At 45.1% G+C, this 27,020-nt stretch overlaps 1 protein-coding gene across 3 annotated transcripts in view; it reads right to left on the bottom strand.

The window, feature by feature from the left end:
- Positions 1 to 27,020, bottom strand: part of LOC143707733 (MAM domain-containing glycosylphosphatidylinositol anchor protein 2) — a 288,467-nt gene that overhangs the window by 165,176 nt on the left and 96,271 nt on the right. The gene's annotated exons all lie outside the window — the stretch shown is intronic.

Below are 27,020 nucleotides of genomic sequence, written 5' to 3'. Positions count from 1 at the left end.
TAAAAACTTGATTTTCAGTTTCTGTACGCTTGTGAATCTGCTCGACTAGCAACAGAAGATAAAGATTTCCTCGCTGTCACAGAGAGAGTGAAATACTGCGACTGACGAAATCACTCAACACTTCCATCGGCTTTTCCAAGAGGAGAACGAGCATTATTTCAGGATCTGCCGGGTTCACTCTCTGTATACGTTCCTCTGGAGGACAGATGACGTCGCTGATCAATGACCAGACAGAACGATCCTTCACGCGAGGGACGCTGAACACACACCAGCTGGACCACCTTGTGTCCTCCACACACACACACTTATTACAGCATCAGCGTTAGCACACGGTTATTCCCACCGGACAGAGGTTATGTCTTATTGTTCTTGAGGCTCAAAGGAAATATTCAGGTAGATTTTGTTGAAGTTGAGATGTTTCTTCTAGTATATACAGTAGTGGCCAAAAATGATGACCCTATACCAAATATTGTCAAAATATGATTTAGTCAAAAGATTTTAGAAACCTTATATAAAGTGGGTTTATTAGGCTGCTGTCACTTTAAGATCTACCGCACATCACACGGATCTCACACGGATCCCATTTTCTCACAACTCTTTACGTTCATTCATGACTTCATTTAACTTTAAATTTAAGATTGTGTTTGCGAGGATAATTGACAAAACTGACATTTTGGCTTAATTGTGTGTTTTTGTCCTTTTATGAGCTGTCTGAAACGGCTTTCTGTGCACACGTGTGTGTGTGTGTGTGAGTGTGTGTGTGTGTGTGTGTGTGTGTGTGTGTGTGTGTGTGTGTGTGTGTGTGTGTGTGTGTGTGTGTGTGTGTGTGTGTGTGTGTGTGTGTGTGTGTGTGTGTGTGTGTGTGTGTGTGTGTGTGTGTGTGTGTGAATGTCTGTGTGTGTGTGTGTGTGAATGTCGGTGTGAGTGAGTGAGTGAGTGTGCGCGTGTATACATGTGTCTTTATATATATACACACACATATATACACACATACATAATGTATATAATCAAATATCTTTTGAATTAATACAAATCTCATAAATGTAGGGCATATATGTGTGTATGTATATATCCGAAATATCTTAAAATATCATGAATGAATTTGCTCAAGGGCACCTCGGTCAAATATACAGATATACATGTAGAGAGAGGGAGATTACTGGAAATATCTGAGATTTTGAGATATGCTTCATGGTTCTCCTAAAACCCCTGGAGAGGAAAAAGACACAGATGAGTCAATAGTCAAACAATAAGAGTCTAGATCTGTGGAGAGCAGCTCATCACTGTATGAATATGAGAATCTGATGAGATCTGTAGAGGAGCCGAGCCTGAGCTTTTTTCCATATCAGTTTAGGAGAAATTATTAAGATATTAAAGAGATTGTCCGCTTGATTCTTCTTTGAGATGGGTGTTTAACACAGAGCTGAATTGGACAGATTTACTGGTTTCTCACGGAAACGTTCTCGTGCGTGAAATCCAAATGACACTTATATTAAATCTGATGTCATTTCACTTGCTAATTCTTGCTATTAATACTTTAAAGACACGCATTTGCATAACCGGGTGAGTTCCTTAGTGTGAAGTGCAATGTTTTCATCATGAACTCCAGCGAGTTTGACCAGCAAATGCCAGATATCATGAATCTGAATCAAAACTGATTACAGCTGACCTTTTCATCCCATAACGACACTAATAACATCCTCTACTTATACCATTAAGAAATACAGAAGAGATTTCAGTGTCTCCTCTCGCTCGCCGAAGACCCGAATGTAATCAGCGATTGGACGCCGCCACCTTGAATGCTGATTCCTCACTTTCATTAAGACATGTTCTGCACCGCCGGCCCTTAATCAAAATCTAGAGGCGGTCAATACTTCATCCAGGATCCATTATCGCAACGCAGGTAGGAGCAATTACCTTCACGAAGAGAGCTACACGCACACAATGAAGCGATTGAGTCGGGCCGTTTTGGCAGGGCAGATTGTTTTAAATAAATACACTGATTCATTTCACCGATGGGGCACCAATTCAGAGCTTGTCTGACATTTTTTGTTTCAGTTGGAATGAAGGTTTGTTTGTTTTGAAGTTTAAAATGTTAAAGTTTCAGTTTTTATTTCTAGTATTGCTATTGTACATAATCAATAATAGAGACATTCATGTTTAAATATATAATTATCAGCTGTATTCAAAGTCAGCCACACTGAAAATAGGTAAAATTAAACATTTTACTCATAGAGCCACATTTAGACCCTTATATCTCTGGGATTGGATTATATTAGGCCTTAAAAATGGAGATGCCAAGAGAAAAGTTTGTTGAAAACCAGAATCTAAAAGGATATTAAGATATCTTTAATACTTCTTGAGTTACAGCCATGCAAACTTTGGAAAAATAACATGTTTGGGCTCTCAGGTACATTTCTTATTTGTTCTTCAAACATCCCTCTTTAAAAGAAAAAACGTATCAGCTGTATGCAAAGTCACCCACATTTAGTTTTTGACCACTGAAAATTGGTAAAATTCAACAATTTACTCATGGAGCCACATTGAGATCTCCATATCTCTGGAATTGAACCATAAAGGGCCTTAAAAATAGCGATGCCAAGAGAACAGCTTGTTGAGAACCAAAATCTAAAAGGATATTAATATATCTTTAATACTTCTTGAGTTACAGCCATGCAAACTTTGGAAAACGTATATATTATCACTCAGACAGGTACGTTCTAAGTAAATGTTTTGATAGAGGGAAAACAAGATATATTTCTAGTTTCGACATTATTTGTTCTTTAGACATTCCTCTTTAAAAAGACAAAACGAAGCAGTGGTATGCGACCCACATTTGGTTTTGCACCTCTGAAAATATGAACAATTTACTCATGGAGCCACATTGAGATCCTCATATCTCTGGAATTGAACCATATTGGGCATTAAAATTGGGGATACCAAGAGAAATGTTTGTTAAGAACCAAAATCTAAAAGCATATTAATCCTTCTGGAGTTACAGCCATGTAATCTTTTTAAAAAAGTGATTTTTCACATTTTTGAACTGTCACCATTGGCATATAATGCAACAAGCATTGTGTAAGTCAGCAGATTTCACTAAAAAAACCTATTTATCTACATGTAAAAAATAAAATCATTAGAACAGCCATCTTTCTAAAGCAATTTTTCCCCTCCTGTAATTTGTCTCTAAATGAAAATTTTCACTTTGACCCCCTCTACAAAGAATTGTGGATTACTCCATAAATATTCATCCATGACATTTAATATTTGGGCTTTTTTTTCCTCCCTATAATGGAAGCTAGCTGATTTTTCCTCTCAAAGCGACTATTTTTACACAGAAAACAGGCGGACAAATGTCACCCGGGTCTCCGGTGTCGCGTGTAATCCAGTCAGGACACTGATTAGTGTCGCCCGGTCGGGGTGAATTTAATTCCAGCACTGTAACCGACAGCTTGATAGGCCTGATGGGTGTTTTTTCTATAATGACGCCTATAGATTACAGCAGGAGATCGCTGTGCGTTTGATTAAACTCACAGTCTGCGCTGTCACTGTTGTGATGGCATCTGACGGAGAGATAGAGTGAAGAGTAGCGCTCGATTCTTACCCTCCACATGCTTATTAAAGCCTCGTGCTGCTTCTTTCACATCAGTCTGTGAGATTTTCATACCTTTAACATGGATTAAACTAAAGATTTTTTTGTCTGCAGTTTTGGCCCTACATATACTCCATTTAATTTATATTACATAGAAATGAATACTTTTATTCATCAAGGACGCATTAAATTGATCAAAAGTGTCAATAAGGACACTTATAATTTTACAAAAGATTCTATTACTACTAATGCTGTTCTTTTGAACTTTCTATTCATCAAAGAATCCAGAAAAATAAAATATATCACGTTTTCCACAGGAATCTGAACTATTCAGCATTGATAATAATCATAAATGTTTCTTGAGCATCAAATCATCATATTATAGTGATTCCTGAAGGATCATGTGACACTGAAGACTGGAGTAATGATGCTGAAAATTCAGCTTTGATCACAGGAATAAATTACACTTTACTATATATTCACATAGACGACAGCTGATTTACATTGGAATAATATTTGGTGCATTTTTCATCGAATAAATTCAGTCTTGCTGAGCAAAAGAGATTTCTTTCAAAAACTTCAACAAAATATCACCAACTCCAAACCTTTGAGCAACTTAACACAACAACGACAGAACCCCCCCAAAAGTCACATACAGTACATGACCACCAAACCGGGCGAATCAAAACACACAAATCTGCTTTGTATTGCAGGTAATTGCATGGCATCAAAACAGCCACACTTTAGCAAAAGGTTGATGATAGTTTGTTTGAAATTCATGATATTCTTAAGCCAGTGCACAAATTCATCCCTGTTTGCTCCCAGGGCCCAATTCATGTTTATGAATAAATAAACTACACACTACAGAAGATGCACCGATTACAATTTTCTAGGCCGATTCCGATTTCCGATTTTTCATGAGTTTGATCTGCCGATACCGATTTTAGCCGATACCGATTTCATTTTTCTAACCACCTTACAGCAAACACAAATAATTATTTTCTATCTTTTCTTTTATAGAACATTTTACATAGAACATAAAACATTTTTTTTAACAAATTAAATAAAATAGAACTATATAAATTATTACTCCTGATGTTGGAAATTCACACATATCTAAGTGCAGTGTTATAGTATGGAAGAACCATTTTCACTTCCAATATTCAAAAAACAAAAAACGTGCTTTATTTACTTATTTAGGAAAATAAAGATGCATATCAGCAGAAAACATTTACTCATTACCTTAAAGTCACTTGTCCACTGTAAAAAAATAAAATAAAATAAAAATTCAGTGAAATTTATGGTTAAAAAATTCATCAGCTGTGCTTTCCAGAATTATACCTTAGAAAAATAGTGTAGCAATGTTTAAGGTTTTGCGGATTGAACTTATGTTTACAGTAAAAAACACACAGTTTTTGTGTGTGTATCTTTAAATGCAAATGAGCTAATGGTCCCGCCCCCTTTTCCAGAAGAGGGCGGAACATTTTCAGCTTGTGCCTCCGATGGCAACAACAAAACAGGGAAAACATCAGGGGCTGTTTCCAGAAATCCACAGAAGAACTGAGTAAAAATATGGTATTTTACAGTGTTACTGTAAATATATACTATAGTAATGTTGAGTAAACAGCAGTGATGGAAGTTTCAGCGGCTGTTTGATCGTAATCATAATCATAGATCAGACTAAGAAACTCAGATGGTTTAAGGGAGAAAAAAGGCTATTACCTACAACTAAACCATTAACTTTATCATCGCCGTGTCAATCTAACACAGCCTTACTCATGAACTTAAATTCACTGCACTGTCAAAAAAAATCGTCAGCTGTGCTTTCCAGAATTTAACTTAAAAAAAATCGTGTAGCAATTTTTTAGGTTTTACAGATTGAACTTCTTTTTACAGCAAAAATCTGTGAGTGTATCTTTAAATGCAAATGAGCTGCTGGTCCCCGCCCCTTTCAGGAAGAGGGCGGAGCCTTTACAGCTCGTGCCTTGGATGGCAACAACAAAACAGGGGAAACATCAGGGCCGTTTATTATCATTATACGTTTCCAGAAATGTATAAAAAACGGAGTAAGAACATGGTATTTTACAGTGTTGAGCTATAGTAATGTTGAGTAAACAGCAGTGATGGAAGAATCATCGGCTGTTTGATCAAATCATAGATAAGACTAGAAACTCACATGGTTTAAGGGTGAAAAAGGCAACAAAACACAGCGTTTTCATGTGTGTATCTTTAAATACAAATAAGCTACTGGTCCCGCCCCCTTTTCCAGAAGGGGGTGGAGCCTCGTATGGCAACAACAAAACAGGGGAAACATCATGTGGGCGTTTACAGAAAACTGAGTAAAATCATGGTAATTTACCGTGTTACCGTAAATATATACTATAGTAATGGTGAATAAACAGCAGTGATGGAAGAGTCAGCGGCTGTTTGATGAAATCATAGATCAGACTGAGAAACTCAGATGTTTTATGGGTGAAAAAGGCAACTAAACCATTAACTTTATCATCGCCGTGTCCATCTAAAAACAGCCTGTGGTCTTGCCTGTACAGAAAAGGAGAACCGGTTTCATCTTTGCCCCCGCTGAGCTCAAACACACACTTGATGGATGATGGCACACATCAGGAGTGGATGCTGAAATCCTGACTTGCAGGCGTGAGATGAAGTGTCCAGTATCAGAACGACTCGGATCCTGCGCTGGAATCAGTTTTCAGATGAAAGCTGCTTTTACCAAGGAAGGAATCAGCTTAAAATGCGACGCATTAAAACGCAGCGCACAAACCGAATTCCCTCGTCTGCAATTATGCATTCAGCAAAACCCAATCGATGGATCCTCTCCATCTCAAACCGCAGGCTTTTATAACACGCTGACATGATATAACTGTCAACTGCACTTCATAAAAGTATATGGAAGCCGCGCTCATAATTGGAAGCTTTCCTGGTCCATTATTCATGAATGTGAGTCTACTGTACGGACTTCGGGTGAGAAGGTTCTTGTAAACAAGTGCAACTCTGCAGTCAAAAAACCTTTCATTTCTAAGATTGATTATACGCTGCTCTTCCTCTGTGTTTCTGTCTCGCTTTCCAGCACAAATATCACAAGATTCTTAAATCAAGATACATTTACTGGAGAAGAAGCAAAGTGACTGAAGATATTAAGTTAAAAATGTTTCAAAATGAAGTGAGTTTGTGCTGAAAATCAGAACGAATATCTGTCATGAGGTCAGAAAAGTAATCTTAATTCAAACGGGAAACGAGATTATTTTTCTAACTCCATTGACAAATATTTGTTTTTATTTTCAGCACAAACTCACTTTATTCTGATTTCGGTAAACAACATCTTCAGTCATTTTGCTTTTCCAGTAAATGTATTTTGGTTTAAGAATGTTTAGATGTTTGTGTCGGAAAACAAGATATAACGTCTACGGTTACGTATGTAACCCTCGTTCCCTGAGTAGGGAACGGAGACGTTACGTCGGATGACGACGAATGGGGTTTCGCTTAGAAAGCCTATCAACTTCGAGTATTACAAAACGAGCCAATGGCAAAGAAATGCCATGGGTCTGCGGAATTTGCATGGCGTAACTCCGCCCCACCTCGTGGGTATAAAAGGAGGAAGCCGGCAGCAAGCAGATATGTTTCTTCGCTGAGGAGCCAAGACTGAGCTCAGGCGATCCCCGCGGTACAGCGGAAAGTGGCAGGCAGACGTAACGTCTCCGTTCCCTACTCAGGGAACGAGGGTTACATACGTAACCGTAGACGTTCCCTTTCTTTGTCACTCCGAGTTACGTCGGATGACGACGAATGGGGTTACCAGTCTAATCACGCCACCTTCTCAGCTGTCTTCCAGTGCCCTGCGTAAATCGAGATCCCTGTCAGCCTGGACAAAGGACTCCATATAACACAGGAATACCAAGGTACACTGGGAAGCATATCCCAAGCTTAGGGGAAGTATGCAATTAATGCCAGCCCGGAGGGGGGGGACTTAGAGAATACACATATGACCCGAAGGAAGCATATGGAAAACACTGGGGTGTCCAGCCGCAGGTGGAATATTTCAACCCCAGGGGTGGCAAGGTGGCTTGCCAAGGGAAAGACACACGCTCAGAGAGGCTTACAGTGGAAATACACATGTGGGGGTCGCTCAGAGGAGGGACCATGCACACGGGAGGCACCTAGCCGACGCACAGGCAATAGACACTGGCGCCGACGTCAGGAGTGCTGGAGGAGCTCAGGGCTTTCGGAGAAGCTCACCTGAGGAAAGTATCGCACGTATCCAGTCCGTGGAGTGGAATGGCGAGCAAGCGAAGACACCTGAGCGGGTCCGGTACTAGCTGGTTGAAGCGAGTACACGAGAGGACACAGGCTCCACTCGGAGATTATAGAATCTGGCGAATGTGTTAGGTGTCGCCCAGCCTGCAGCTCTGCAGATGTCTGTTAGCGAGGCGCCATGCGCTAGAGCCCAAGAGGACGCCACACTCCGGGTGGAGTGGGCAGTCACACCAAGGGGGCACGGTCGACCTTGCTGCTGGTAAGCCAAAGCAATGGTGTCCACTATCCAGTGAGACAACCTTTGCTTGGAGAGAGCCTTTCCCTTCAGCTTCCCACCATAACAGACAAAGAGCTGGTCTGAGGTCCTGAAACACTGCGTTCTGTCTACATAGGCGCGGAGAGCGCGTACTGGACAGAGCAGTGCCAAGGCTGGGTCTGCCTCCTCCGAGGGCAGCGCTTGCAGGTTCACCACCTGGTCCCGAAAGGGAGTGGTAGGAACCTTGGGCACATATCCAGGCCGGGGTCTCAGGATCACGTGAGAGGAAGCCGGCCCAAATTCCAGGCACGCTTCGTCAACGGAGAATGCGTGCAGGTCCCCAACCCTCTTGATGGAGGCCAGTGCAACCAGGAGCGCTGTCTTCATAGACAGGAACTTAAGCTCGACTGATTGCAGGGGCTCAAAGGGAGCACTCTTCAGGGCAGTTAGAACCACTGAGAGGTCCCAAGAGGGAACGAGAGGAGGACGAGGAGGATTTAGTCTCCTCGCTCCTCTCAGGAACCTGATGATCAGGTCGTGCTTCCCTACCGACTTACCTTCGATGAGGTCATGATGTGCGGCAATGGCGGCAACATAGACCTTCAGGGTGGAGGGAGACAGCCTTCGCTCCAGCCCCTGTTGAAGGAAGGAAAGCAAAACACTGATCGAGCATCTCCGGGGGTCTTCTCGGTGAGAAGAGCACCAGTTGACGAAGAGGTTCCACTTCAACGCATAGACGTGTCTCGTGGACGACGCTCTAGCGGAAGTGATGGTAGCCACCACCGCTGGTGGTAGGGTACTCAAACCTGCCTCGTCCCATCCAGGAGCCACACGTGGAGGTTCCAAAGATCGGGACGAGGGTGCCATAGGGTGCCCCGTCCCTGAGAAAGAAGGTTCTTCCTCAGAGGGATCGGCCAGGGAGGTGCTGTCGCGAGGAGTACTAGTTCGGGGAACCAGGTCCGGTTGGGCCAGTAAGGGGCAACCAGAATGACCTGCTCCTCGTCCTCCCTGACCTTGCGCAAAGTGTGCGCAAGAAGGCTCACTGGGGGAAACGCATACTTGCGGCCCTGCGGCCAGCTGTGCGCCAAAGCATCCGTGCCGAGCGTGCCCTCGGTCAGGGAATAGAACTGGGCGCAATGGGTCGAGTCGTGAGAGGCAAACAGATCTATCTGCGCGTCCCCGAACTGGTCCCAAATCAGCTGAACCGACTGGGGATAGAGTCGCCATTCTCCAGGGAGGGGCTGAAGCCGTGAGAGCTCGTCGGCTGCACAGTTCAGCGCTCCGGGAATGAAGATGGCTCGAAGCGACCTCAGATGCTTCTGACTCCATAGGAGGAGGTGGCGAGCGAGTTGTGACATACGGCGGGAGCGTAGACCACCTTGATGGTTGATGTACGCTACAGTGGCGGTATTGTCTGAGCGGACTAGTACGTGTTGACCCCTGAGCAACGCCCGGAAGCGGTGCAGGGCAAGGCGTACTGCCAACAACTCGAGGCAATTGACATGCCACAGCCGCTGGGGTCCTGTCCAGGAGCCCGCAGCAGCATGTCCATTGCACATGGCGCCCCAGCCCGTGGTGGAGGCATCTGTTGAGACAACAACATGCCGGGAAGCTCGTGCCAGGGGGACACCGGCCCTGAGAAAATCGAGGTTCGACCACGGGGTGAAGAACTGACGGCAGGTCGGAGTAACTGGTACTCGGAACGTGCCGTGTTGCCATGCCCACCTCGGGACTCGGTCGCGAAGCCAAAGCTGAAGCGGTCTCATATGAAGCAATCCGAGCGGCGTGACCGCGGCTGCAGATGCCATATGCCCCAGGAGCCTCTGAAAAAGTTTCAGTGGAACCGCACTCTTGCCCTCGAATTGTCTTAGGCAAGTCAGCAGTGACTGCGCGCGCTCGCTCGTAAGCTGCGCGGACATGGCGACCGAGTCGATGTCCATACCGAGAAAAGAGATCCTCTGCACGGGGCAAAGTTTGCTCTTCTCCCAGTTGACCCGAAGGCCCAGACGGGCTAGGTGCCGGAGCACTAGGTCCCTGTGTTCGCAAACCTGATCTCGAGAGTGAGCTAGGATCAGGATGCGAACCCCTTGCTCTCGAAGGGGAACAAGGGCCGCCTCGACGACCTTCGTGAAGATGCGAGGAGACAGGGCTAGCCCGAAAGGGAGAACCGCGTACTGGTATGCCTGCCCCTCGAAAGCAAACCGGAGGAACGGTCTGTGTCGAGGAAAAATGGAGACATGAAAGTAGGCGTCCTTCAGGTCGATCGCTGCAAACCAATCCTGGGGCCGTATGCATTCGAAAACGCGTTTGGCGGTGAGCATCTTAAACGGCATCCGGTGAAGGGAGCGGTTCAGCACGCGCAAGTCCAGGATTGGCCGTAACCCACCGGTTTTCTTGGGGACAATGAAGTAGGGGCTGTAGAAGCCGGACCTCATCTCGGCTGGAGGGACAGTCTCGATTGCACCCTTCGCCAGCAGGGTGGCAATCTCTGCTCTCATGATAGGGGCATTGCCACCAACCAAAGTGGAGCGGACTCCCCTGAAGCGGGGAGAAGACCGTGCGAACTGAATCGCATAGCCGAGCCTGACGGTACGCACGATCCAGTGGGACAGACGGGGAAGCTCTAGCCAGGCTCCCAGGAACTGAACCAACGGGATCATGCGAGCCACAGGCGTCCCCCCGGAGGGGCAGCGAAGCGGAGTAACTGGCCCAGATGTGGACGGCATAGCGGCCCGGAGAGGGGGCACAGTTAGCAACCGCGCCCTGGCAGAGGGGGCCAGGGGAGGACCAGGCTGGTCGTCCCGCGGGGGCCTGCTCTGCCAGGGGTCTGGCGACAGAGGGGGACAGCGGCGAAGCGGTCCGTGGACGGCACGCCATGTCAACCACCTCTGGGACAGAGGGGGACGAGGAGAGCACGGCTTGTGGGCGGAGCTCTGTGACGTCCGAGAACTCTGTGCTCAGAGACGGGAGAATCAGCTCTTTGGAGAATAAGGATTCTTCCCCGGCCCTCCCCGGGGAAAGGAGTGGTCCTGCTACCAACTCCTGGAAAGAAATGAGTCCCATCTCTGAGGAGCCCAACTCAAGAGCGCCGCTTAACCCGGCGTGTAGCGGGGTGCGGGGCTGGAGAGGACTGTGGCGTCCGACCGCGGCCTCCAGAGCCGACCCGGGTGAACGGGCGGGGTGGGAGCCGCGGGGGGGCGCCCTCGGCAGTGGGCAGACCGAGGGATCTGAGCGGACGGCGGGGCCGTCGGGACAGAATCAACCTCAGTCTGCTCCATCGCCGAGGTGCCCGTCTCACGAGCGCCGCTTAACCCGGCGTGTAGCGGGGGGCGGGGCTGGAGAGGGCTGTGGCGTCCGCCCGCGGCCCCCAGAGCCGGCCCATGAACGGGCGGGGTGGGAGCCGCGGGAGGGCGCCTTCGGCGGAGGGCAGACGAGGGATCTGAGCGGACGGCGGGGCCGTCGGGACAGAATCAACCTCACTCTGCTCATAGGCGGCTGAGAGCTGTTGGGCAAGCCCTCAACCGCACCGCCGAAGAGGCCGACCTGGGATATGGGAATGTCGGACAGACGGGTCCGCGCGACATCCAGCACATCAGACAGGTTCAGCCACAGACTGGTGAGCATCACCTGACCCAGGGAGCGTACGGCCACTTTCGTCGCTCAGAGAGCAAGGTCAGTGGCGGCGCGCAGCTCAGTGAAGAGCCCTGGGTCAGTCCCGCCCTCGTGCAGGTCCATGAGCATCTGGGTCAGGTGGACCAGCAGAATGACCATGGCATGCAGTGAGGCGGCTGCCAGTCCCGTGGCGCTATAGGATCTCGCCACAAGCGTAGACGAAAAACTACAGGCCACGGGCGGGTGCTTAGGATTGCGCCGAGAAGAAGCACTCTGAGGACACATAGCATCGCAACAGAGCGTTCAGCCGGGGGAACCCCAGTGTACCCATGGGCAGCGGCCCCATCGAGGGGAGGAAAGGCGGATGAGATCAGCGAGCGGTCCCGAGAAGACAAGGGGGTCTTCTTGGACTTCGAGATCTCATCATGCACGTCCGGGAAGAGAGGTATTGGGGTTTGCCGTGGACGAGGGTCGGCGGCCTTACCCAAAACCCATCGTCCCAGGAAAGCATGGTCGTCATCTCCGGATCAGACTCAGGCACAGCCGTATGCACACCGGAAGGTGGCAGCTGTGACGAGCCCTCACTTCCAGAAGACTCAAACCCACCTAGTGATGCTGCAACAGACATGGCATCTTCCTCTGTAGCTTCAACTGAAACACGCGGGCCACCAGAGGGTAGACTCGCGGGAATCAGCAGTTCACTAGCGGGCACCGTCATTGAAGAGGGGGGCTGGGGACACGGACACATAGTCGGCGCCTAGATCCAGACCGTAACCCTCAGGTCACCCTGGCCACCAGCCGAAGATCGGGGGGTGGATGAGGGGACTCTCACTCTTGCGAGTTCACCGAGTCTCGACCTATATATGACGCGATGATCACGTTCCCGGCGAGAACATGAGTCACCCACGAGCGCTGTTCAAGCATGATCAAAGCCCAAACACACTAGACAGCGCTCGTGCCCATCAGAGTCCGATACCAGTCCGCTGCAACCAGAAATGCACGGGCGAGCCGTCTTTAAAAAGACGTGCCACGTGTAAGCTCTTTTAGTGAGAGAAAACTCAAGTGTTGAAGCACCCGGGGAGAAACGCACCGACTGGCAGACCACTGCAACAGATCAGCAGGAAGCACGCTCTCGCCGTAGATCGCCGTCACACCAACACTCGAGGTACTCGTTTGTAAAGCTGACAATTCAGAGATGGCTTGTGGAGAGAAGAATACACTTGGCTCCGAAGCGAAAACATATCTGCTTGCTGCCGGCTTCCTCCTTTTATACCCACGAGGTGGGGCGGAGTTACGCCATGCAAATTCCGCAGACCCATGGCATTTCTTTGCCATTGGCTCGTTTTGTAATACTCGAAGTTGATAGGCTTTCTAAGCGAAACCCCATTCGTCGTCATCCGACGTAACTCGGAGTGACAACGAAAGGGAACTTTTTTTTTTTTAACTAAGAATCGCCACATTAAAGATTATTTGCAGATAAAAATCTGCTTTGAAAAAATCTGTAGTGTATAAAGCGCCGTGTAAATAAAGATGACTTGTTTTTTTTATCTAGATAAATAAAAAGTAAAAAAAAAATCAATCTAGATGAGTAAAGTTATGTGCGTGTGTGTGTGTGTGTGTTCGTATGCGTGTGTGTGTTTGTATAAGCATTTGTGTGTGTGTTCGTATGTGTGTTTTTTTTATTTTAAAATACTTATATGAGAGCTATTTAAGATCAGTCAAATGTACGATATAAGACAAAAAAACATGCTTCAGGTTTTACATCTGTAACAACAAAAGTCCAATGATTGTAAACAATAGTGTTTCATCATCAATCCGGAAGTCGGCCATTTTGGAGGCACTGAACGTAAACAATGCCACTGAACTGAATGGACTTGCATATTTGAAGTTAGAAGGTTTTATTCAGAGAAAGTAAAAAAAAAAAAAAAAAATGTTACTAGCTGTTTTAACATGTTGCTAGCATGTTGTAACATGTTGTTAAAATGATTAGCATGTTATTAAAATGGTTAGCATGTTTGCTAGCATATTGTCAGCTTAAATTAACACATTGCCAGCATTTTTAAAATGTTGCTAGCATGATAACAGGTTGATAGCATAGTTGGCATGTTACTAGTATGAACAGCATTTTGTTAATAAGACTATCATGTTATTAGCATGATTAGCATGTTTTAGCATGTCGGCAGCATGATTAGCATGCTGCTGACATGATTTAACTTGGTCCGTATGCGTGTGTGTTCGTATGCGTGTGTGTTCGTATGCGTGTGTGTATTCGCATGGGTCTGTGTTCGTATGCGTGTGTGTTTTCCCATGCATGTGTGTTCGTATGCATGTGTGTGTTCGTATGCGTGTGTGTGTTCGTATGCGTGTGTGTGTTCGTATGTGTGTGTGTTCGTATGCGTGTGTGTGTTCGTATGCATGTGTGTGTTCGTATGCGTGTGTGTGTGTTCGTATGCATGTGTGTGTTCGTATGCATGTGTCTGTTCGTATGCGTGTGTTCGTATGCGTGTGTCTGTTCGTATGCGTGTGTTCATATGGGTGTGTGTTCGTATGCATGTGTGTGTTCGTATGTGTGTGTCTGTTCGCATGCGTGTGTTCGTATTCGTGTGTCTGTTCGCATGCGTGTGTTCGTATTCGTGTGTCTGTTCGTATGCGTGTGTTCATATGGGTGTGTGTTCATATGCATGTGTGTGTTCGTATGCGTGTGTCTGTTCGCATGCGTGTGTTCGTATGCGTGTGTCTGTTCGTATGCGTGTGTTCTTATGGGTGTGTGTTCATATGGGTGTGTGTTCATATGCATGTGTGTGTTCGTATGCTTGTGTCTGTTCGCATGCGTGTGTTCGTATGCGTGTGTCTGTTCGTATGCGTGTGTTCATATGGGTGTGTGTTCATATGGGTGTGTGTTCATATGCATGTGTGTGTTCGTATGCGTGTGTCTGTTCGCATGCGTGTGTTCGTATGCGTGTGTCTGTTCGTATGCGTGTGTTCATATGGGTGTGTGTTCATATGGTGTGTGTGTTCATATGGGTGTGTGTTCATATGGGTGTGTGTTCATATGCATGTGTGTGTTCGTATGCGTGTGTCTGTTCGCATGCGTGTGTTCGTATGCGTGTGTCTGTTCGTATGCGTGTGTTCATATGGGTGTGTGTTCATATGGGTGTGTGTTCATATGGGTGTGTGTTCATATGGGTGTGTGTTCGTATGCATGTGTGTGTTCGTATGCGTGTGTCTGTTCGCATGCGTGTGTTCATATGGGTGTGTGTTCGTATGCATGTGTCTGTTCGCATGCGTGTTTTCGTATGCGTGTGTCTGTTCGCATGCGTGTTTTCGTATTCGTGTGTCTATTCCTATGCGTGTGTTCATATGGGTGTGTGTTCGTATGCATGTGTGTGTTCGTATGCGTGTGTCTGTTCGCATGCGTGTGTTCGTATGGGTGTGTGTTCGTATGCAAGTGTGTGTTCGTATGCGTGTGTCTGTTCGCATGCGTGTGTTCGTATGCGTGTGTCTGTTCCTATGCGTGTGTTCATATGGGTGTGTGTTCGTATGCATGTATGTGTCTCGACGCCTGTGAAGAGACGACTCAAAGCCGGCGATATGTTATGCCATAAATTAATACATGATTAACTAACTGTATTTTTCTATGTACATTTCCGAAATGCACTTTCTGTAAAGCTGCTTTGAGACAATGTGTATTGTGAAAAGCGCTATACAAATAAATTTGAATTGAATTGAATTGAATTGTGTGTTCGTATGCGTGTGTCTGTTCGCATGCGTGTGTTCGTATGCGTGTGTTCATATGGGTGTGTGTTCATATGCATGTGTGTGTTCATATGCGTGTGTCTGTTCGCATGCATGTGTTCGTATGCGTGTGTCTGTTCATATGCGTGTGTTCATATGGGTGTGTGTTCGTATGCATGTGTCTGTTCGTATGCGTGTGTGTGTGTTTGTATATGTGTGTGTTCATATGCATGTGTGTGTTTGTATGCATGCGTGTGTTCGTATGCATGTGTGTGTTCGTATGCGTGTTCGTATGCATATGCGTGTTCGTATGCGTGTGTCTGTTCGTATGCGTGTGTGTGTTCGTATATGTGTGTGTTCGTATACGTGTGTGTTCGTATGCGTGCATGTGTTCGTATGCATGTGTGTGTTTGTAAGCGTGTGTGTTTGTGTTCGAATGTGTGTGTGTGTGTGTGTGTGTTCGTATATGTGTGTGTTCATATGCGTGTGTCTGTTCGTATGCGTGTTTGTGTTCGTATAAGTTTGTGTTCGTATGCGTGTGTGTGTTCGTATGCGTGTGTGTGTTCATATGCATGTGTGTGTTTGTAAGCGTGTGTGTTTGTGTTCGTATGTGTGTGTGTGTGTTCGTATATGTGTGTGTTCATATGCGTGTGTCTGTTCGTATGCGTGTTTGTGTTCGTATAAGTTTGTGTTCGTATGCGTGTGTGTGTTCGTATATGTGTGTGTTCATATGCATGTGTGTGTTCGTATGCGTGTGTCTGTTCGCATGCGTGTGTTCGTATGCGTGTGTGTTCTTTTGGGTGTGTGTTCGTATGCCTGTGTATGTTCGTATGCGTGTGTTCATATGGGTGTGTGTTCGTATGCGTTTGTATGTTCGTATGCGTGTGTGTGTTTTATTACGCGTGTCTGTTCGTATATGTGTGTTTCTGTTGGTATATGTGTGTGTATGTTCGTATGCGTGTGTCTGTTCATATGCGCGTGTGTGTTCGTACGCGTGTCTGTTCGTATATGTGTGTCTGTTCGTATATGTGTGTGTGTTCGTATGCGTGTGTGTGTTCGTATGCGTGTGTGTGTTCGTATGCGTGTGTGTGTTCGTATGCGTGTGTCTGTTCATATGCGTGTGTGTGTTCGTATGCGTGTGTGTGTTCGTATGTGTGTATCTGTTCATATGCGTGTGTGTTCGTATGCGTGTGTGTGTTCGTATGCGTGTGTGTGTTCGTATATGTGTGTCTGTTCGTATTTGTGTGTGTGTTCGTATGTGTGTGTGTTCGTATGCGTGTGTGTGTTCGTATTCGTGTGTGGTTGTATGCGTGCGTGTGTTCGTGTGCATGTCTGTTCGTATGCGTGTCTGTTCGTATATGTGTGTCTGTTCGTATATGTGTGTGTATGTTCGTATGCGTGTGTCTGTTCATATGCGCGTGTGTGTTCGTACACGTGTCTGTTCGTATATGTGTGTGTTCGTATGTGTGTGTGTGTTCGTATGTGTGTGTGTGTTCGTATTTGTGTGTGTGTTCGTATGCGTGTGTGTTCGTATGCGTGTGTCTGTTCATATGCGTGTGTGTGTTCGTATGCGTGTGTGTGTTCGTATGCGTGTGTGTGTTCGTATGCGTGTGTGTTCGTATGCGTGTGTCTGTTCATATGCGTGTGTGTATTCGTATGCGTGTGTGTGTTCGTATGTGTGTGTGTGTTCGTATGCGTGTGTGTGTTCTTATGTGTGTGTCTGTTCATATGCGTGTGTGTTCGTATGCGTGTGTGTGTTCGTATGCGTGTGTGTGTTCATATGCGTGTGTCTGTTCATATGCGTGTGTGTGTTCGTATGCGTGTGTGTGTTCGTATGCGCGTGTGTGTTCGTATGCGTGTGTGTGTTCGTATGCGTGTGTCTGTTCATATGCGTGTGTGTGTTCGTATGCGTGTGTGTGTTCGTATGCGTGTGTGTGTTCGTATGCGTGTGTGTTCGTATGCGTGTGTCTGTTCATATGCGTGTGTGTGTTCGTATGTGTGTGTCTGTTCATATGCGTGTGTGTTCGTATGCGTGTGTGTGTTCGTATGCGTGTGTGTGTTCGTATGCGTGTGTGTGTTCGTATGCGTGTGTGTGTTCGTATGTGTGTGTCTGTTCATATGCGTGTGTGTTCGTATGCGTGTGTGTGTTCGTATGCGTGTGTGTGTTCGTATGCGTGTGTCTGTTCATATGCGTGTGTGTGTTCGTATGCGTGTGTGTGTTCGTATGCGCGTGTGTGTTCGTATGCGTGTGTGTGTGTTCGTATGTGTGTGTCTGTTCATATGCGTGTGTGTTCGTATGCGTGTGTGTGTTCGTACACGTGTCTGTTCGTATATGTGTGTGTTCGTATGTGTGTGTGTGTTCGTATGTGTGTGTGTGTTCGTATGCGTGTGTGTGTTCGTATGCGTGTGTGTGTTCGTATGCGTGTGTGTGTGTCTGTATGCGTGTGTCTGTTCATATGCGTGTGTGGATTCGTATGCGTGTATGTGTTCGTATGCGTGTGTGTGTTCGTATGCGTGTGTGTGTTCGTATGTGTGTGTCTGTTCATATGCGTGTGTGTTCGTATGCGTGTGTGTGTTCGTATGCGTGTGTGTGTTCGTATGCGTGTGTGTGTTCGTATGCGTGTGTCTGTTCATATGCGTGTGTGTGTTCGTATGCGTGTGTGTGTTCGTATGCGCGTGTGTGTTCGTATGCGTGTTCGTATGTGTGTGTCTGTTCATATGCGTGTGTGTTCGTATGCGTGTGTGTGTTCGTATGCGTGTGTGTGTTCGTATGCGTGTGTGTGTTCGTATGCGTGTGTCTGTTCATATGCGTGTGTGTGTTCGTATGCGTGTGTGTGTTCGTATGCGTGTGTGTGTTCGTATGCGTGTGTGTGTTCGTATGTGTGTGTCTGTTCATATGCGTGTGTGTTCGTATGCGTGTGTGTGTTCGTATGCATGTGTGTGTTCGTATGCGTGTGTGTGTTCGTATGTGTGTGTCTGTTCATATGGGTGTGTGTTCGTATGTGTGTCTGTTCGTATTCGTGTGTGTGTTCGTATGCGTGTGTGTTCGTATGCGTGTGTGTGTTCGTATGCGTGTGTGTTCGTATGCGTGTGTCTGTTCATATGCGTGTGTGTATTCGTATGCGTGTGTGTGTTTGTATGTGTGTGTGTGTTCGTATGCGTGTGTGTGTTCTTATGTGTGTGTCTGTTCATATGCGTGTGTGTTCGTATGTGTGTGTGTGTTCGTATGCGTGTGTGTGTTCATATGCGTGTGTCTGTTCATATGCGTGTGTGTGTTCGTATGCGTGTGTGTGTTCGTATGCGCGTGTGTGTTCGTATGCGTGTGTGTGTTCGTATGCGTGTGTCTGTTCATATGCGTGTGTGTGTTCGTATGCGTGTGTGTGTTCGTATGCGTGTGTGTGTTCGTATGCGTGTGTGTTCGTATGCGTGTGTCTGTTCATATGCGTGTGTGTGTTCGTATGTGTGTGTCTGTTCATATGCGTGTGTGTTCGTATGCGTGTGTGTGTTCGTATGCGTGTGTGTGTTCGTATGCGTGTGTGTGTTCGTATGCGTGTGTGTGTTCGTATGTGTGTGTCTGTTCATATGCGTGTGTGTTCGTATGCGTGTGTGTGTTCGTATGCGTGTGTGTGTTCGTATGCGTGTGTCTGTTCATATGCGTGTGTGTGTTCGTATGCGTGTGTGTGTTCGTATGCGCGTGTGTGTTCGTATGCGTGTGTGTGTGTTCGTATGTGTGTGTCTGTTCATATGCGTGTGTGTTCGTATGCGTGTGTGTGTTCGTACACGTGTCTGTTCGTATATGTGTGTGTTCGTATGTGTGTGTGTGTTCGTATGTGTGTGTGTGTTCGTATGCGTGTGTGTGTTCGTATGCGTGTGTGTGTTCGTATGCGTGTGTGTGTGTCTGTATGCGTGTGTCTGTTCATATGCGTGTGTGGATTCGTATGCGTGTATGTGTTCGTATGCGTGTGTGTGTTCGTATGCGTGTGTGTGTTCGTATGTGTGTGTCTGTTCATATGCGTGTGTGTTCGTATGCGTGTGTGTGTTCGTATGCGTGTGTGTGTTCGTATGCCTGTGTGTGTTCGTATGCGTGTGTCTGTTCATATGCGTGTGTGTGTTCGTATGCGTGTGTGTGTTCGTATGCGCGTGTGTGTTCGTATGCGTGTTCGTATGTGTGTGTCTGTTCATATGCGTGTGTGTTCGTATGCGTGTGTGTGTTCGTATGCGTGTGTGTGTTCGTATGCGTGTGTGTGTTCGTATGCGTGTGTCTGTTCATATGCGTGTGTGTGTTCGTATGCGTGTGTGTGTTCGTATGCGTGTGTGTGTTCGTATGCGTGTGTGTGTTCGTATGTGTGTGTCTGTTCATATGCGTGTGTGTTCGTATGCGTGTGTGTGTTCGTATGCATGTGTGTGTTCGTATGCGTGTGTGTGTTCGTATGTGTGTGTCTGTTCATATGGGTGTGTGTTCGTATGTGTGTCTGTTCGTATTCGTGTGTATGTTCGTATGCGTGTGTGTTCGTATGCGTGTGTGTGTTCGTATTCGTGTGTGGTTGTATGCGTGCGTGTCTTCGTGTGCATGTCTGTTCGTATGCGTGTCTGTTCGTATGTGTGTGTATGTTCGTATGCGTGTGTCTGTTCATATACGCATATGAACAGACACACATACAAACACACGCACGCATATAAAGTACATGCACACGAACACACGCACGCATACGAGCACACGCACACGAACACACGTGTGTGTGTGTGTTCGTACGTGTGTCTGTTCGTATATGTGTGTCTGTTCGTATATGTGTGTCTGTTCGTATGCGTGTGTGTTCGTATATGTGCGTGCTCGTATGCGTGCGTGTGTTTGTGTGCGTGTGCTTGTAAGCGTGCGTGTGTTTGTGTGCGTGTGCTTGTATGCGTGCGTGTTTGTGTGCGTGTGCTTGTATGCGTGCGTGTGTTTGTGTGCGTGTGCTTGTATGCGTGCGTGTGTTTGTGTGCGTGTGCTTGTATGCGTGCGTGTGTTTGTGTGCGTGTGCTTGTATGCGTGCGTGTGTTTGTGTGCGTGTGCTTGTATGCGTGCGTGTGTTTGTGTGCGTGTGCTCGTATGCGTGCGTGTGTTTGTGTGCTTGTATGCGTGCGTGTGTTTGTGTGCGTGTGCTTGTATGCGTGCGTGTGTTTGTGTGCGTGTGCTTGTATGCGTGCGTGTGTTTGTGTGCTTGTATGCGTGCGTGTGTTTGTGTGCTTGTATGCGTGCGTGTGTTTGTGTGCTTGTATGCGTGCGTGTGTTTGTGTGTGTGTGCTTGTATGCGTGCGTGTGTTTGTGTGCTTGTATGCGTGCGTGTGTTTGTGTGCTTGTATGCGTGCGTGTGTTTGTGTGCGTGTGCTTGTATGCGTGCGTGTGTTTGTGTGCTTGTATGCGTGCGTGTGTTTGTGTGCTTGTATGCGTGCGTGTGTTTGTGTGCGTGTGCTCGTATGCGTGCGTGTGTTTGTGTGCTTGTATGCGTGCGTGTGTTTGTGTGCGTGTGCTTGTATTTGTGCGTGTTTGTATCCGTGTCTGTTCATATGCGTGTCTGTTCATATGCGTGTCTGTTCGTATATGTGTGTCTGTTCCAGAGGCGATTTCTTTAAGACTGCAAGGGAAGCTCAGCTTCCCTGTATAATGTCAAAAAAATAATGGTCAAATATGTACTGTGTTAATATTTTATTGACTAAAAATGCGTTAGAACAAGTTAATCTCGAAGACGAGTTCGTTCAGAATCAGCAACGTATAGCAGGTCGGCTGACTCGATTTCCTTCTCATACAGTCTCGTAGCATCACAGTGCATTTCCCTATGGCATTTCCACATTGAAGCTGAGTGTCCATTGACTTCAATGGGGCTGCTTAGAACAGTTTTTTTCAGTGCTGCGAAACTAGACGGTCATTGGATAAATGCTGCGATTATGTCCCGCCCACGGATGCTCAGCGTCTCTGGGGTGAATAGAGAAGTGGGCTGGCCTGGAGTCCGGGCGTCTGCGTGATGATTGGAGGATCTGTCGAAAGACTGCATCTCCTTTTGACTGACAGCTATTTTGTACTACAAGAAGTCGGTGAAGCTATTCGCGCTCAGTCCAATCGCGGATTTCTCAAGTGTAGTCAAAAGACAAACTGCTGCAACCTATTTCTTGATATTTGCGTGCGAAATTGCCAATTTTCATTTATATATATCCAGGCCCGCCCACAGAAATGACTGGGCCCCTGAAAAGGTCCAGTGAATGGGCCCTCCACAAATTTGCTAGGCTACTCATATCATGCCTGTGCTCTCTGTCTCTCTCTCACTCTCTCTCTCTCTCTCTCTCTCTCTCTCTCTCTCTCTCTCTCATTAACATACATTTAACTGAGAGAGACTTACTCAGTGATGGGGGCTACATTGGTACACACACACACACACCAAGGTTAACAAACGATCTGCACTGTAAACCCGAATATGTTGGCAAAACTCAAAACATTTAAAGGGGTGGTTGAATATGATTTCACTTTTCTAACTTTAGTTAGTGTGTAATGTTGCTGTTTGAGCATAAACAACATCTGTAAAGTTACAAATGAAGCATGAACACGTTACAGTGCACCCCACAAACACAATCAAGCCTTCGAAAAAAGGTGTTTTACCAATCGATTGCCTCAAGTTATGAAATTCAAAGTTTAAGTAAGCAGAACTGGCAAATTGCATTTTGTACTTAAACATTTCAAGGTAAGAAGAATTAAGATTTATGAGTACACTAATTAATACATTTAATATGTCCAAAAAACAGTTGATGTCATACTTTGTAGTAGTGCTATCGTGGTGTAATAATCTGTTTGGTTGTAAAATGTATTACCTGAATGAAGTGAAATCGATTGTATCGTCCTGTGGAATCATTCATTCACAGACAGCATAAGATGTTCAACTAATAAAGATCTTCATCGCTGACGCTGGCAAACAATATGATGCATCTGAAGATTTGCTCTCACTTGACTGTACTGTAGTCCACGGCCGATTCATCCAACGCTTGTGATGTTCTTAAATCTTCCTGTTAGACAACTTCGAGTCAAGTGTGAATTGAAAGCGCTTCAGACGATTCAGTGCGTGCAGGAACTGAACAGATCATTCAAACTGATTCGCGAACCGATTTAGACAGATCTGCAAACTTGTTTGATGAAGTCTTTGAACAGAATCGACTTAAAAGAGTGATGGGAGTGACTGGAAGTGCAAATAAAATGTACTGCTGGCCATGCCTCTTAATGAAACCATCTCACGGATGTGTTGTTTGGTCAAAGGTGGGGATTGAAGATCTGTCTAACTTTGACAGGGCATATAAAAGACATGAAAAGAGCCATGAACATGTGAGTGCATGTGCAAGATTAAGTTGCATGGGCAGGATCAGGGTTGAGCATGCAATCAATAAAGGTGCTGGCATTCAAGTGGCTAAACATAATGAAACAGTAAAAAAAAACAGGGCCTTCCTAAACCGCCTTATTGATGTGACATCCTTGCTTGGCCGGCAGGTGCTGTCATTTAGGGGACATGATGAGAGTAGTGAATCATCCAACAAGGGGAATTACAGGGAGTTCACAGAAACATTAGCTAAATATGAAAATATATATAGTCACTGGAAAAGACGCCTAGTTGGTACGACAGGGTCACAGAGCATTTTCTTGAAAAGGAACGCAGGGCAGAATTTACGTTTAAATAAATGCACAATTCTATGATGTATGCCGAAAATGAGCTTCCCCTCTTTGAGAGACCAGCAGCCGCCACTGGTCTGTTCGTATATGTGTGTCTGTTCGTATGCGTGTGTGTGTGTTTGTATGCGTGTCTGTTCGTATATGTGTGTCTGTTCGTATATGTGTGTCTGTTCGTATGCGTGTGTGTGTGTTTGCTTCAGAAAGCAGTCCTGCTGCTTGAGATTCAACGAGTGCAAAACAAGTCTTGAATAATGCAGAGGATATTCTCATCTGGGAGCAGGAGGACGAGAGACTGCTTTACACTCTTCTGAAAAAACATGAAAAAAACGAACACAATATTCCCCATTATAATAAATAATACGCAGAATAAAGGGGCGGGGCCTGGTTGAGGTAGTTAGTAGTGTGTTAAACTGGTGGTTATGGTAAGGGGCGGGACATTTTCCAAACACACTCGAAGCTCTCGACCAATCACAACACACTGCTCCAGCCGACCAATCAGAGCACAGTATGCTTTTCAGGAGGAGGAGCTTCATAAAAACAGGAAGTAAACAGAGCGTTACTGACAGACTGGGAAGAGAGGAACCGCAACAATGGAGAATATGAGGAAAATAATCAACATTCAAGCAGGAAAACCTGTTCAAGAGACCTAATACAACTTCAAAACAATGCGAAAGGTTGTGTTAACATGGTAAAATAATACCAGCATTACAGGATTAATGTCAACGCACTAACACAAGACTCTGCATCAAAAGACAAACATACAGTATAATAAAGCAGAGAATCACATTCATCAGTTTCTCGTCTCTTTCCAAAACAACCTCTCAAGACCTCAGCGTTAATTAAACACGTTTAAAGTGATCCGTCCAGGTCTTCACACTTCACCTGATATATGGTTGATTTCAAACAAAAGTACACATCCCTCTGCATGTGCATTATTAATTACTCACACTAATTACTCACGCCTACTAAATCAAGCATCACCATTACTAATGTTAGTGATTGGAACTAACTAACCGAAGCAAATGGAACCATAAATATTTATTTGTGGACGTTGATTGAATTTAAAGGTGCATTGTGTAAAATTTAGGAGGATCTGTTGACAAATGCAATATCCTATACATAACTATGTTTTCAGTGGTGTATAAAGACCTTACTTAATGAAGCGTTATGTGTTTATTAGCTTAGAATGAGCCGTTTGTCTACACACACCACTCCTTACATCCACATGTTTCTACGTTTGCCCTGAGCGGACAAACAAATTTTGTCACTATGTTGTTCTTCGTGTAAAGAAGCTGCGAAAGTCAGCGAATAAAACACTGACACAATGGTGAACAAGTAACAATAATATTCTCAATAACATATCGTTTTACTGAATAATTAAGTAAACCTAATTTCTTCTTGTAAAGAAACCTTATTGTTTAACTGTTATTCTCTGCTGTCTCAGACGACGAAATCACTTCCTGTCGGCCACCGTAACTTCTGTTGGGTGCAATTCACAACCTCACCACTAGATGCTGCCAAAACTTACACACTGCATCTTTAAGACTAATAATGAGGGATGCATTTAGTCATTTTTTTGTGTCGTATCGTTAAATCTGTCATTTAGGCTCATTCTATGCATGTCTTTATAAGGATCGACTGTCTTCAGTGACTGGAGCTTTGATGGAGTTTAAGACTCATATGAGGGATGCATTTTTTGTGCATTTTATAGACATTTTATAAAGTCGTTAAATCTATCATTGAATCATTCTCTGCTTCATGTCTTCATCAGTGACAGGTGTTGCTCTTCTACGTTCGGTGTGGGTGTCGATGGATCTCGGACTCTTTCTCCCGGAGATGAAGATGAGGGAATAACGAGAGCCATAGGGAAGTGAGAGGAGTAATGAATCTCTTCCTCTACTCTCTCTCGGAGACAGTGGCGTCTGCCTGCCTTCATCACCTCCACAATTTATCTCTGCGGAAAACAAACCGCTGACCAGCGGTGCTCGAGACCAAACTCACACCACCACCAAAACAAACGGCCGGGACGAAACGCTCCACGTAATTGACCGAATCAAGACATCCAGTATTGAAAGCAGAGCTCAAGAAACCTAGAAACCATTTTTTTGCTCTGCTAGTATTGAAGAACAGCAGAAAATGTTTCTCTTCAGCTGCTTTTATACAAAGAACAATATCATTAAAGTCCCTCTGTGGTGTAAATCCAGCTTTTAATGTTGTTTATGTGTCTATGTGGTGTTTTTAATATGCTTTAAGACAAATCATGTGTAAATTCATAAGTCGACAGCATTGCTGAGTATTTTCTCCTTAAAACTGCAGTGAACCAAAGACAGTCTCAAAAACACGCTTTGAAATCGCTGGTGTTTCTGACGTCACAAACTACCTTGTAACCAATCAGATCAACGTGTGATCGTCAACGAGTGGATCTCTGAGTGAGTGAGTGAGTGAGTGGAGGCGGGGCTCATTTGCATATCCATAGAACCACGCATACTAAATGAGGCAAGGGTGTCGAGTTACATTCAAGCTGTTTTAAGGCATAAAGAAAAAAACATTTAAATATGTAATTTGGGTGATCAAATATGAGTTAAGGAATAAAACTATTGATTACTGGGGGACTTTAAAAAAATACTTTTAGATGCAATAAACCTTTGCTAACATTATAAGTGACTTTAGAGTAAAACATAGCAGCCAAATGAAGGAAAACAATCAATGAGCCATTAAATATATGTGACGTGTGCCGATACTGTTAGTTCGTTTTTTTTAGACAAACAATGAAACTGATTTACATAAACAGCCTCTTTGATGACAAAGTTTTGCAATTGTTTTTTATTATTCATTTTTTGTATGTCAGTGCGGTCTAATTGTATTTTTTACATTTCCTCAAGACCATTTGAGTAATTATATCATGACGAATCTGAAGCTTCAGGTCTGTTTAAGACAAAAATGTCTTGCAGGTTCATATTGTGCATGGATCATTAATTCACGCTATTCAAAAGAAAAAAACAATGGGTCAGATTTATTAACAATGTCATAACTTGCTACTTAACTATAGTACAGTGCATCGTTGAAGAAATCAGCGAGCTAGTCACCACTGTTTCCTGAAACCATATTGTTGCAAATTGGTCGTTCAAACACGTTGGTTAATGATGTCACGCAGGTGTTGGAGTAATAATACTTTTAATAAATCTGTTTATAATCGAATTAACGCTAGATGTGTTGCTATAAATTATGGACATCTGAGGACTATTTCTCATTTTTCTCAGTTATTTTGCTTTATTTCCAGATTCAATCATAGACTCGTTCTTACACTAGAGCTCGTTCACACATGCGCACTCTTCAAAAACTACACCTTAAATCTCTCAAAAACTAAAAGATGTATATTACATTTGTATGTAATCTAAATAAAGATATAGATTGCACTGAATGTCAGCTCGCTTATTTGGCTCAAGATCAGGATTTATTGAGTCCACATGTCATGAAAACTAGAAACTGCTTCTAACCGCAGGTCGCGGTTTCAGGAAACACACCCCTGTTTAGTAAATATGATTTTTCTTTTCTTGGCCAAAATCACTGTTAATCTCACAGCCTCAAGCTTTGAACACACAACGAGTCTAACTAGTACTGACTGCCTTCGTCTGTGGAAGCTCATACAAAGAGATTGTTCATCAGATACTTCTCCTGTGTGGGAATTATCTTCACCGGAAAATATGCAACATTCAAGGGTAAATATAAATGCTACACCACTGAATGTCTGTCACGATTGGCTGCAGGAAGACAGAAGAAGATGAAGGTATATTTTCCAACACGAAGGTTTAATGGGAGTAATATACAGTGCAGCAACACACTAAATACAACGGAGATCGGACAAAGAC

Source organism: Siphateles boraxobius, unplaced genomic scaffold (assembly GCF_051911475.1).
Source record: "Siphateles boraxobius isolate OS27281-9 unplaced genomic scaffold, OSU_SipBor_1 115, whole genome shotgun sequence".
Classification (NCBI taxonomy): Eukaryota; Metazoa; Chordata; class Actinopteri; order Cypriniformes; family Leuciscidae; genus Siphateles; species Siphateles boraxobius.
Note: the sequence above shows the minus strand (reverse complement) of the source record. Positions and strands in the feature narration are given on the sequence as shown.